This window comes from Stomoxys calcitrans, chromosome 1 (assembly GCF_963082655.1).
Source record: "Stomoxys calcitrans chromosome 1, idStoCalc2.1, whole genome shotgun sequence".
Lineage (NCBI taxonomy): Eukaryota > Metazoa > Arthropoda > Insecta > Diptera > Muscidae > Stomoxys > Stomoxys calcitrans.
Window position 1 is genome coordinate 41,755,558 of NC_081552.1, and position 14,167 is coordinate 41,769,724.

The following is a 14,167-nucleotide window of genomic DNA, read 5'->3' on the forward strand; positions in this document are numbered from 1 at the left end:
GACGCAGCCGCCTCAACTCCTACAGAGCAAGGATTAATGCCGACGTGCATGATGTACGTCCCGATTGTAACCAGGGACCACACGATACACGTCAACTGTTTAGCTGCCCGGCCAGACCCACTCGACTCAGACCCAGGTCCCTGTGGACGCACCACATCTTAGTCGCAGAGTTCCTGGGTCTTGACACTCAACAGAATCAAGCAGACGAAAGATAGAACACAATAAACTGCTACAACATCAACAACAAGTAGTGGGAGACACCTCGAAACTTGGTGTCAGAGATTTTAGAATGAGTGCAGAAGATCGAGGCGCTTGGAATGCTATTTTACGTTCGGCTAGTGGAACAAATATTCTGTCATAGCCAATTAAAGTAAAGTAAAGAAATATTTCAAATCGGTTCATATATAGCTGCCATATAAACCGATCTCCCGATAAGATTTCTTGGGTTTCTGAAGGGCGCAATTCTTATCCGATTTGGGTGACATTTTTCATGAGGTGTTTTGTTGTGACTTTCAACAACTGAGCTAAGTGTGGTGTAAACTCGGTTCATAACTTCATATAGCTGTCATATGAAGAAATCTTGGATCTTCACTTCTTAAGCCTCTAGAGGGTGCAATTCTTGCCCTATTTCGCAGAAAATTTGCGTAAAGTGTTTTGCTTTGTCTCCCAACCACTACGACAAAATCAGCGTTTCATAACTTGACATAGTTTCCATATAAACCGATCTTCCGATTATATTTCTTTAGCTTCTAGAAGCCGCAATTTTTATATGAAATGGAAAAAATTTTACACAATGAATTCTGTTATGATTTCCAACCTTCAATTTAATTATGATTCGAATCGGACCTCAACTTCATATAGCTCAATTAGCATAGCAATTCTTATTCGGGCACAGAACTCGACAAATGGTGGAGGGAATATAAGAGTCAGCCCAGCCGAACTTAGCACACTCTTACTTGTTATTGGTGTTCTTATTCTTTATTTAAAAACCCCTTTTTATACCCACCACCGAAGGGGGTATATTCATTTTGTCATTCCGTTTGCATCACATCGAAATATCCATTTCCGACCCTATAAAGTATATATATTTTTGATCAGCGTAAAAATCTAAGACGATCTAGATCACGCTACAGTCTTTAAAAATTGAGATATTGAGCTGAAATTTTGCACAGATTCTTTTTTTGTCCATAAGCAGGTTAAGTTCGAAGATGGGCTATATCGGACTATATCTTAATATAGCTGCTATATAGAATCATCCTACGATTTAGGGTCTTAGGCCCATAAAAGCCACACTTATTATCCGATTTTGCTGAAATTTGGCACAGTGAGTTGCGTTATGCCCTTCGATATCCTTCGTCAATTTGGCCCAGATCGCTCCAGATTTGGATATAGCTGCCATATAGACCGATCCTCGGATTTAGGGTCTTAGGCCCACAAAAGCCACATTTATTATCCGATTTTGCTGAAATATGGGACAGTGAGTTACGTTGGGCCCTTCGACATCCTCCGCCAATATCGCCTAGATCGGTCCAGATTTGGATATAGCTGCCATATAGACTGATCCTCCGATTTAAGGTCTTAGGCCCATAAAATCCACATTTATTATTCGATTTTGCTGAAATTTAGGACAGTGAGTTGTGTTGAGCCCTTCGACATCCTTCGTCAATTTCCCAGACCAGTCCAAATTTGGATATAGCTGCCATATAGACCGATCCTCAGATTTAGGGTCTTAGGCCCATTAAAGCCGCATTTGTTATCCCATTTTGCTGAAATTTGGGTCAGTGAGTTGCATTAGGCCCTTCGACATCTTTCTTCAATTTGGCACTGATCGGTTCAGATTTGGATATAGCTGCCATATAGACCGATCTCTCGATTTAAGGTTTTAGGCCCATAAAAAGCTCATTTATTGTCCGATGTCGCTGAAATTTGGGACAGTGAGGTGTGTTAAGCTCTTCGATGTTGGCCTTAAATTTGGCTCAGAGCGAACCAGATTTGGATATAGCTGCCATATAGACCGATCTCTCGGTTGAACAATGACTTGTATTGGGTTGCCCACAATGTAATTGCGGATTTTTCATATAGTCGGCCTTGACAAATTTTTTCACAGCTTGTGACTCTGTAATTGCATTCTTTCTTCTGTCAGTTATCAGCTGTTACTTTTAGTTTGCTTTTGAAAAAAAGTGTAAAAAAAGTATATTTGATTAAAATTTATTCCAAGTTTTATTAAAAATGCATTTACTTTCTTTTAAAAAATCCGCAATTACTTTTTGGGCAACCCAATACTTATAAGCATTTGGTCTAAATCGTTTGATATGTCTATATAGCTGCAATGGGCATCAGGTATGCATTTTTCACTGGATTTTGACGAAAGGTTGTTCACATATATTCCCGAGGTGGTGGGTATCCAAAGTTCGGCCCGGCCGAAATTAACGCCTTTTTACTTGTTTTTGTTCATACGCAGGTAATGTTCGAAGATGGGCTACATCGGACTATATCTTAATATAGTCCACATATAGATCGATCCACCGTTAAAGGGTTTTAGGCCCATAAAAGCCACATTTGTTATCCGATTTTGCTGAAATTTCACACTGAATTGTGTTAAGCCACTCGATATTCTTCTATAATTTGGTCCTGATCGGTCCAGATTTGAATAAAGTTGCCATATAGACCGATAAACCGATTTAAGGTCTTGGGCCCATGAAAGGCGCATTTACTGTCCGTTTATGCCAAAAAATGGTACAGTGAGTTGTGTTAGGCCCAACGATATCTTTTTATACCCACCACCGACGGATGGGGGTATATTCATTTTGTCATTCCGTTTGCAACACATCGAAATATCCATTTCCGACCCTATAAAGTATATATATTCTTGATCAGCGTAAAAATCTAAGACGATCTAGACATGTCCGTCCGTCTGTCCGTCTGTCTGTTGAAATCACGCTACAGTCTTCAAAAATAGAGATATTGAGCTGAAACTTTGCACATATTATTTTTTTGTCCATAAGCAGGTTAAGTTCGAAGATGGGCTATATCGGACTATATCTTGATATAGCCCCCATTTAGACCGATCCGCCGGTTTTGGGTCTAAGGCCAATAAAAGCCACATTTATTATCCGATTTTACGGAAATTTGGGACAGTGAGTTGTGCTAGGCCCTTCGACATCCTCCGTTAATATGACTCAGATCGGTTTAGATTTGGATATAGCTGCCATATAGACCGATCCTCCGATTTAGGGTCATAGGCCCATAAAAGCTACATTTATTTTCCGATTTTGCTGAAATTTGGGACAGTGCGTTGTCTTTGGCTCTCCGACGTCCTCCATCAATTTGGCTCAGATCGGTTAAGATGTGGAAATAGCTGCCGTATAGACCGATCCTCCGATTTGGGGTCTTAGGCCATTAAGAGGCGCATTTATTGTCCGATGTCGCCGAAATTTGGGACAGTAAGTTAAGTTAAGCCCCTTGACATACCTCTGCATTATCGCACAGATCGGTCCAGATTTGGATATAGCTGCCATATAGACCAATCTCTCGGTTTTAGGTTTTGGGGCCATAAAAAGCGCATTTATTGTCCGATGTTGCCGAAATTTGGGACAAAAGGTTAAGTTAAGCCCCTCCACATATTTCTGCTATGGGACATAAGGTATGAGTTTTGCACCGGATTTTGACGAAAGGTGGTTTACATATATACCCGAGGTGGTGGGTATCCAAAGTTCGGCCCGGCCGAACTTAGCGCCTTTTTACTTGTTTCAATTTGGCTCAGATCGGTCCGTATTTGGATATAGCTCCCACATAGACCGATCTCTCGATTCAAGGCTTTGGGCCATTAAAAAGTGCATTTATTATCCGATGTTGCGGATATCTGGGACAGTGAGTTATTTCAGGCCTCTCGACATCTTTCTGCAATTTGGCACAGATCGGTCCAGATAAGAATACAGCTGCCATATAGATCTCTCAATTTAAGTTCTTGGGCCCATTATTGGCGCATTTATTGTTCGATATCGCTGAAATTTGGGACAGTGAATTGTGTTAGGCTCTTCGACATCTGTTTTCAATTTGGTATAGATCGGTAAAAATTTGGACATAATTGCCATATAGACCGATCCCTCGATTTTAAGTCTTGGGCCCATAAAAGGCGTATTTAGTTTCCGATGTCGCCGAAATTTGGGAAAGTAAATTGTGCGAGGCCCATCGATATTCTTCTTCAATTTGGCCCAGATCGGTTCAGATTTGGAAATAGCTGTCATATAGACCGATCTCTCGAATTTAGGTTTTGGGCTGTTGAAAATACTTTATGTTATTCTACTTTAGTTCAACATAATTAATTTGATTAAGTTACCTTAGTATTAATTGTTGTGTATTGAAAAAATAATTTTCATTTTCCATATCACTCTGTATACTGAATTTAAATAAAGCACACACATTTAAATTCCATTGCGTACATATTCTGTCTCAATAGGTTATGGGCCCAGAACTCATAACGCGAATTTTGAGCAAATAAGAATAATTCAAACTACATAATCTGGACTAGCAATTCAAAGGCCGTTGTTTCTGTTGGTCAGAAAAATATTGAATTGGTGAGCTTTGTGTACCGGGAACAGAAATTCAAAAGGTGAAATTTTCTGTTGGACAGAAAAATTGTTAAATTGGGAAGCTGTGTATACCTGGAAAAGCGATTCAAAAGCTGAAATTTTCTGTAGGTCAGAAAAATTTTTTGGAATTGGTAAGCTGTGTATCCTGATCTGTTGAAAAATGTCTACGTTTAATGGACGCATTCCGTTGTTCAACGGCAACAATTTTTTGACATGGAAAACGCAAATGGAGGCTATTTTGCATAAAAATAGATTGCTGAATATTGTGAAGGGTGAAGAAAAATGTCCGGAAGTTCCAATTTTACCTCAAAATGCAACGAGTGAACAGAGAACTCAATTTGAAACTAAGATGGAGACCCTGAAAAAATTCAAGGAAAAGGATATGGATGCAAGAGCCGAAATTTTGATATCCTTGGAAGCAAACATAGTGAGTATGGTGAGACATATCAAGTCATCAAGTGAAATGTGGAAACATCTGGAAAATACTTTTGATCGAAAGACTATCAGAAAGAAGATAGAGTGCTACAGGAAGCTGCTAAACTTCAAAATGTCTGAAAACCAGAGCGTGTCGGAATTTTTAATTGAATTCGACGTTTGTGCTGCTTCGATTCGTGAAATGGGTGTTGAATTGGATGAAGACCTTCTTGCGGTTATAATTGTAGATGCATTGCCAGAGAAATTTTCAGCTATTAAGGCTGCCGTGGATACTGCAAACGAATTTCCGAAAGTTGAGGTGTTGAAGGCGCGTTTGTTGGAAATTGGTGATAAAAATGCGTTAGATCAAGATTCTGCAATGAAAGCTAAACATTACGCAAGAAAGCAATATCAATATGGTTCAAATTACAACAAAACTCAAGCTGAAGGTATGTTCAAAAAGACTTTTAAATGTTTTCGTTGTAAAAAGAAAGGACATAAAGCCAGCGAATGTAGAGCAAAATTGTCATTTGAGGAAAACTCTCGCGGTGTTGAGGAAAAAGCAAATTGCATGGGTGCAACAGAAACTGCTATGATCGTGAAATCTAATCGCGAATGGATAATAGATAGTGGAGCGACTTCCCATATGTGTAATGAGGAATCTCTATTTATCCAACTCAACAAAGGCTATAATGGTAAAGTAAAACTGGCAGACGACAAAGAGGTATGTATCAAAGGTATTGGTAAAGTTTCGATTTTTGTAAATGTACAAGGAAAAAAGAAGACCATACACTTTGATAACGCACTATATGTACCACATTTGAAATGTAATCTTGTGTCGACCAGTAAAGCTACAGACTCCGGTTGTAAAGTAATCATGGAGGGCAAAAAGGCTTTAATTTTGAGAAAAAATGAAATTTTGATTGAAGGCCACAAGAGAAACAATGTATATTTCGTCAATTTGTTTGAAGATAAAAAGGCTGCAAATACAGTGCATCAAAGCAACGAAAATAATTTTAATTTGTGGCATCGGCGATATGGGCACTTAAATTGTAAGGACTTAAGCCGACTTTCGTCTTTTTCTATGGTAAATGGATTGCCAAATTTGAATGCGATGCAAATTGATTGCGAAGCTTGTATTCGTGGAAAGCAGACTAGATTATCCTTCCCACATAAAAATGAAAAATCTTCCACGGAAATATTGCAACTTATTCACACAGACTTATGTGGTCCTATGAAGTGTGAGTCTATGGGACGAAGTATTTATTTTGCAACTTTCATTGACGATTTCTCTCGTAAAGTGTATGTCTATTTTCTGAGACAAAAGAACGAATATTTAGAGAAATTTAAAGAATTTAAACAGGCTGTTGAAAATGAAACTGGAAAAAGGATAAAAATACTTCGAAGTGACAACGCAAAAGAGTTGGTTGGGGCAGATTTTTCGAATTTTTTGAAGAAAAATGGAATTAAACGTCAGCTAACAGTGGAGCACACCCCTCAACAGAACGGCGTTTCCGAACGTATGAATCGTACTTTGGTGGAAATGGGTCGTTCCTGTATGTTAGATGCTGATTTACCAACTTCCTTGTGGGCGGAATTGATTAACACGTCAGTGTATATAAGAAACAGATGTCCGACAAATCTAAACAATGAAAAAACTCCTGAAGAAATATGGACTGGTAAGAAACCTTGCGTGAAACATTTACGCCAAATAGGATGTAAGGCTTTCGTTTTAAACAAGAAGTCCAAATTCAAATGGGAAGCCAGGATTGATGAACATATATTAGTGGGCTATTCCGTTGAATCAAAGGCATATCGATTATGGAGACCAGGCACTAAACAAGTTGTAAAAAGTCGTGACGTAAGATTCATTGAGAATGAATTGTACAAGAATGTGAACAAAACAAACAAAGAATTGTTTTATGAATTTGAAATCAAATCTCCAAAAATTGATAAAGTGGATCAACGATTCGATGATGATCGGTCATCCGATGATGTTGACCATGAGACGGATGACGAGTTTTCTGAGTGTGACAACTCGGAATTTTCAAATGAAGACTGTCAAAGTGGTGAGAGTTCCAATGAAATTCCAAACGAGAATGTCAGAGATGCTGGAAGTAATAACCAATACCAGTTTGAATCCATAAAGCAGAGGCTTAGATCGTGGACGTTTAAAAAAAAAGATGAGTCGTCTAATATGGTTGATGAAAAATGTATGGACCCAAGATCAATAAATGAGGCTTTATCATCAATTCGTGCAGATGAATGGCGTAAAGCAATTGAATCAGAATACGCGTCATTGATGAAGAATAATACCTGGACTTTGACAAACTTGCCTGAAGGAAGAAAAGCTGTCGGTTGCAAATGGGTTTTCAAGTCGAAAATAAAACCCGACGGGACAGTTGAAAAACGAAAAGCGAGACTTGTAGCAAAAGGCTATACTCAAGTCATGGGCTTAGACTACGTTGATACATTTGCCCCAGTTGTAAGGCAAACTTCATTGCGATTGATTTATGCTTTGTCAGTGGAGCATAATCTTCAATTAAGACAATTGGATGTATCAACTGCTTTTCTAAATGGCACACTGGACGAAGAAATATACATGGAACAACCAGAGATGTTTGTTCAGGAGGCAACAAAACATAAAGTGTGTAAATTGCAAAAAGCCATCTATGGACTCAAACAATCAGGACGACAATGGTTTAAATGCATTGATGCTATAATTTTAGAGTTTGGATTACATCGATCAAACTATGACCAGTGCATTTATTATGTCCAAAGTGAAGATACACTTATGATTGTTGCACTATATGTAGACGATATAGTAATCGCAAGTAATAACCAAATGATGACCAAAAAATTTGTGAAGGCACTGCAATCTAAATTTGATATTCAAGACTTAGGCGTACCACAACATTGTATTGGTCTTGAAGTAAATGTAAAGCCAAATGAAGTATCGATTTCGCAGTCAGGATATATAAAGCAGTTAGTAAAGAAATACGGGCTAGAAAACTGCAAACCTGTGAAAATTCCTATGTCTGCAAATGTGAAACTAGAAAAGGACCCAAACAATGGAGAAGAAAGGGAAAAAGTGGATGAAAAAGTCTATCAAGAATTAATTGGTTATTTATTGTACGTAGCATTGCATAGTAGACCAGATATTGCATGTGCAGTTAACATGCTATCGCAATTTTCAAAAGACCCCCGGAAACAACATTATAATGCTGCTTTGCAAGTAATAAGGTACTTGAGTACAACAAGGAATGCAGCAATAATATATAAAAAGAATTCGGCACCTCTCATGGGATTCTGTGACGCCAATTGGGCTCAAGATATCAATGATAGGAAATCTCAAACTGGGTTCTGTTTTCTCCTAGCAGGTGGAGCGGTCACCTGGGAATCCAAAAAACAAAAGGTGGTTGCAAATTCTAGTGCTGAAGCGGAATATATAGCTTTGACTGAATCAGCTAAAGAAGCCTCATATTTAAGTTACATACTTGAAGAACTTGGATTATTCAATGGCAAACCAATAAAAATACATACTGATTCTCAAAGTGCGCAAAAAATGGCAGAGTTCGGTTCTCATCATTCTCGAACAAAACATATCCACTACAAGTATCATTATATTAAGGACACAATACAAAATGGAGTTGTTGAGCTGCGGTACTTGCCTACACAAGATATGTTGGCGGATGTTCTAACAAAACCAGTACCGAAACCAAAACATATTTATTGTTCTAATAATATGGGCATTAAACTTAATTGTTAAATTAATAATGTTGAGGAGGCATGTTGAAAATACTTTATGTTATTCTACTTTAGTTCAACATAATTAATTTGATTAAGTTACCTTAGTATTAATTGTTGTGTATTGAAAAAATAATTTTCATTTTCCATATCACTCTGTATACTGAATTTAAATAAAGCACACACATTTAAATTCCATTGCGTACATATTCTGTCTCAATATGGGCCAATAAAAGGCGCATTTATAATCCGATATCGCTGAAATTTTACACAGTGACTTATGTTTGGCTTTGGGACATCCGTGCGGCATTGGGTTCAGATCGGTCTATATTTGGATATAGACCAGACCAGACTACCAAAAAGTTCAATATTTGTATACAAAATTGAACAATTACTTATACTTATTAGACCACTCAATGTCAGTGCCAAATTTGGTCCAAATCGGACCATATTTCGATATAGCTGCTATGGGGGCATAAATTATACACTTTTCACCGGACTAAGACGAAAGCTGGTTTACATATAAACACGAGGTGGTTGGTATCCAAAGTTCGGCGGAGCCGTCTTTTTATACCCTCCACCATAAGATGGGGGGTATACTTATTTCGTCATTCTGTTTGTAACTACTCGAAATATTCGTCTGAGACTCGATAAAGTATATATATTCTTGATCGTCGTGACATTTTACGTCGATCTAGCCATGTCCGTCCGTCCGTCTGTCCGTCCGTCCGTCCGTCCGTCCGTCCGTCCGATTCGGCCCGGCCGAAATTAGCACGCTTTTACTTGTTACTTGTTCATCACTTGAATGTTGTTTTGTTTCGCACACCACTAGTGTTCTGTGGAATGTTAGTATTTTATTTATGTTTGCCCGTTACCTCCGATAATGCGTTTTGATTATTTTATGTGGTTTTTATACCCTCCACCATAAGATGGGGGGTATACTAATTTCGTCATTCTGTTTGTAACCACTCGAAATATTCGTCTGAGACCCCATAAAGTATATATATTCTTGATCGTCGTGACATTTTATGTCGATCTAGCCATGTCCGTCCGTCCGTCCGTCTGTCCGTCGGTCCGTCCGTCCGTCTGTCGAAAGCACGCTAACTTCCGAAGGAGTTAAGCTAGCCGCTTGAAATTTTGCACAAATACTTCTTATTAGTGTAGGTCGGTTGGTATTGTAAATGAGCCATATCGGTCCATGGTTTGATATAGCTGTCATATAAACCGATCTTGGGTCTTGACTTCTTGAGCCTCTAGAGTGCGCAATTCTTATCCGATTGGAATAAAATTTTGCACGACGTGTTTTGTTATGATATCCAACAACTGTGCCAAGTATGGTTTAAATCGGTCCATAACCTGATATAGCTGTCATATAAACCGATCTAAGATCTTGACTTCTTGACCCTCTAGAGTGCGCAATTATTATCCGATTGGAATGAAATTTTGCACGACGTGTTTTGTTATAATATCAACAACTGTGTCAAGTATGGTTCAAATCGGTTCATAACCTGATATAGCTGCCATATAAACCGATCTGGGGTCTTGACTTCTTGAGCCTCTAGAGTGCGCAATTCTTATCCGATTGGAATGAAATTTTGCACGACGTGTTTTGTTATGATATCCAACAACTGTGCCAAGTATGGTTCAAATCGGTCTTTAACCTGATATAGCTGCCATATAAACCGATCTTGGGTCTTGACTTCTTGAGCGTCTAGAGTGCGCAATTCTTATCCGATTTGAATGAATTTTTTCACGTAGTATTTTGTTATGAGACCCAACAACTGTGCCAAGTATGGTTCAAATCGGTCAATAACCTGATAAAGCTGTCATATAAACAGATCTGGGGACTTGACTTCTTGAGCTTCTAGAGGGCTCAATTTCTTCTATGGCTGAAATTCGCAAGACGTTTTTTATTATTACATTCAACAACTATGTCAAATAAAGTACAAGTCGGTTCATAACCTGATATAGCTGTCATATAAACCGATCTGGGATCTTGACTTCTTGAGCCTCTAGAGGTCGCAATTATTATCCGATTTGCCTGAAATTTTTTTACGACGGATTCTCTCATGACCATAAACATACGTGTTTATTATGGTCTGAATCGGTCTATAGCCCGATACAGCTCCCACATAAATCGATCTCTCTATTTTACTTCTTGAGCCCCAAAGGCGCAATTCTTATTCGAATTGGCTGACATTTTACACAGGTCTCCAACATATAATTTAATTGTGGTCCAAACCGGACCATATCTTGATATCGCTCTAATAGCAGAGCAAATCTTTTCTTATATCCTTTTTTGCCTAAGAAGAGATGCCGGGAAAAGAACTCGACAAATGCGATCCATGGTGGAGGGTATATAAAATTCGGCCCGGCCGGAACTTAGAACCGCTTTTACTTGTTTTCCCCTAACCTTTCAACAACCCCATTATTAATTAAGCAGCAGTTATTTACAGTTACCTACAGACTTTTAGTAGTTATACCGCTGTTCTGATATAGCAAACATTATGCTTCAACAGCAGAAATACTGCTGTTATAGCAGTAAAATTAGCTACTAACAGTCAGCAGACAGTGTCTGCTGCTGTCAGCAGGTTTTTTCTATGAGTTTAGCGGGGACGACGTCTGTTGGCACAACATTGTCCTTTGGAGAGAAAGATGTTTTCAGCATTTATATGCAACCACTAGAAACTAAAGTTTTTATACCACTTCGTTTAACGAAAAAGTAAGAACAGCTGCCTTTGCAATTATAAAGCGTCCTAAAAATGATTTCATGTGTTTGCATCTTGAAGGAGTGTTATGCACCTTGCCAAATTTTAATATTGAACACTGATACAACAAAGCACTACTCAGATTTAAATAAAACAATAGAATTTCAAAGTAAAATAATTTAAAAATTTACAACACCTTCGCCTAGAGTTTCGTCAAACAATAAGCGCCCATGGCGCTAAAATGGTTTAAATTTTTCTCTAACAAAAGAGACATATGAAATTTTAATAAAATCCCCAGCCATAGAAAATTGTTTTCGAATAACCTTTTGAACAATAGAGAAGAAGGGAATGTTAACAGGTATTTTCATACAAGGCAATAAAAGACGCATGCTAGCACACAGCAGGTTTTAAGCGGCGCTAAGATGTTAGCAGCCTGAGCTAAGAATTTAATGCTGGTTTTTGCATCTATCAAAATCACTTGACTTAAAGTGCTTTATATCCTTCACATGACATCTCACTTTTAGTGAGATATTTTGCACTTGTGTGTGGTGTGTGCTTGTGTGTTTTAACACGGCAGGATATTGTTACAGCCAAAGTGATACAGGTGAACATGAGGCACGTGAAGAGCACAGAAAAGGAAAACTTTCATAATACAATCTAGCGAAACCAAATGATCTTTTGTCTCATATAGACGACACTATTTGGCACTAGTCAAATGGATTTTGATCAATACAAAGTAAGCATGGCGCCGAAAACATGCGCTCAAACCAATGTCCTTTCTATTGTCTTGCTACGAAATACCTGTTGCAATATTTCCATATATTTCGTGGTCTTTTGTTTCGAAAGATTTTGGAAACAATTGTAAAACGATTTTCCATGGCTAGCGACTTTATGAAAATATTTGAATTTGTCTGTCTTCCTATTGTTTTATTAAAATTTTCAAAAAAAAAAAAAAATTAGCGCCATAGGCGCTTAAAATTCTTTTGTCCTTAAAATTGTAAATCTAATGGCGTTGAAGATTTTAAAATATGGTTTCTATGGAAAATCTTAGGTATTTTATGGATGATAGACTAAGTACTCCACAAGGCACTCGACACGTGCTTAAGTGAAAATGAAATTCAGCACAGGTGATTTTTCATCCATCCTCAAAGTGAAACAATAAAAAATCGCGCTAGCATTATGACCAAGGTTTGATTAAGCCTTGCTAAATGTATTCCAATACACCAAGTGGCCTTCGGGCTAACCAATTGTAAAAATTTTTGTGAGGGACTTGTTTTCTACAATCATTAACACATCTATTTCGCCATCTCGCTTGTAGTATCTCACAATATACTTTTTGTCTCACAATGTATTGTAAATAACCTTTTACTACAGAAAATTCTACAAATCGCATAATTTTTAAAGACAACTAAAATATAAACTGTTTTCACTAATTTCGGCCGGGCCGAATCTTGGGAACCCACCACAATGGATTCTGCTAAAAATTTATCCAAAATAAATTTATTCACTTTCAAGTTTTTTGCTTGTTAGGGCAAAGATCACCAGGATACATCAAGTCGGTGAATAGCCTGATATATTGATTGCCCAAGAAGTAATTGCGGATTTTTTAAAAGAAAGTAAATGCATTTTTAATAAAACTTAGAATGAACTTTAATCAAATATACTTTTTTTACACTTTTTTTCTAAAGCAAGCTAAAAGTAACAGCTGATAACTGACAGAAGAAAGAATGCAATTACAGAGTCACAAGCTGTGAAAAAATTTGCCAACGCCGACTATATGAAAAATCCGCAATTACTTTTTGGGCAACCCAATAGCTGCCATATAAACCGATTTTGGATCTTGGCTTCTTGAGCCACTAGAAGAAGAACGGCTTCTCCCATGACCTTCAACATACGTGTCCAATATGGTCTTAATCGATCTAAAAATAAATCCGAGTTTCCAACAGGCCATCGTTGCCTGAGAGCTATGCGTTTTTTAATTCCAACCTCTTAAGGAGTGCATTAGTTTACCAGAGAAGGCCGATGGCGTAAGGAAATTAAAGATATGCGAAAATTAACAAGTTGAAAGGCATTAAGTTTGGCCGGGCCGAAATTTGGATACCCACCACCTCGGGTATATATATAAACCACCTTTCGTCAAATCCGGGGAAAATTGTATACCTTATGACCCCTAGCTGCTATATAGAAATATGTTCTGATTTGGACCAAATAGTAATAAGTACAAGTCATTGTTGAATTGTGTAAAACAAAATTTTGCTCTTTTTAGTAGCTGTATCTAACAATAAACCGCTCTGAACCATAAACGACACGGAAGTTATATCGAAAGTTTTATCACAACTCACTGTCCCAAATTTCTGCGACATTGGACAATAAATGCGCCTTTTGTGGGCTCAAAACCTTAAATCGAGAGATCGGTCTATATGGCAGCTATATCCAAATCTGGACCGATCTGAGCCAAATTGACAAAGGATGTCGAAGGGCCTAAGACAACTCACTGTCCGAAATTTCAGCAAAATCGGATAATAAATGTGGCTTTTATGGGCCTTAGACCCTAAATCGGAGGATCGGTCTATATGGCAGCTATATCCAAATTTGGACCGATCTGGGCCAAATTGACGAAGGATGTCGAAGGACCTAAAACAACTCACTGTCCCAATTTTCAGCAAAATCGGATAATAAATATGGCTTTTATGGGCCTAAAACCCT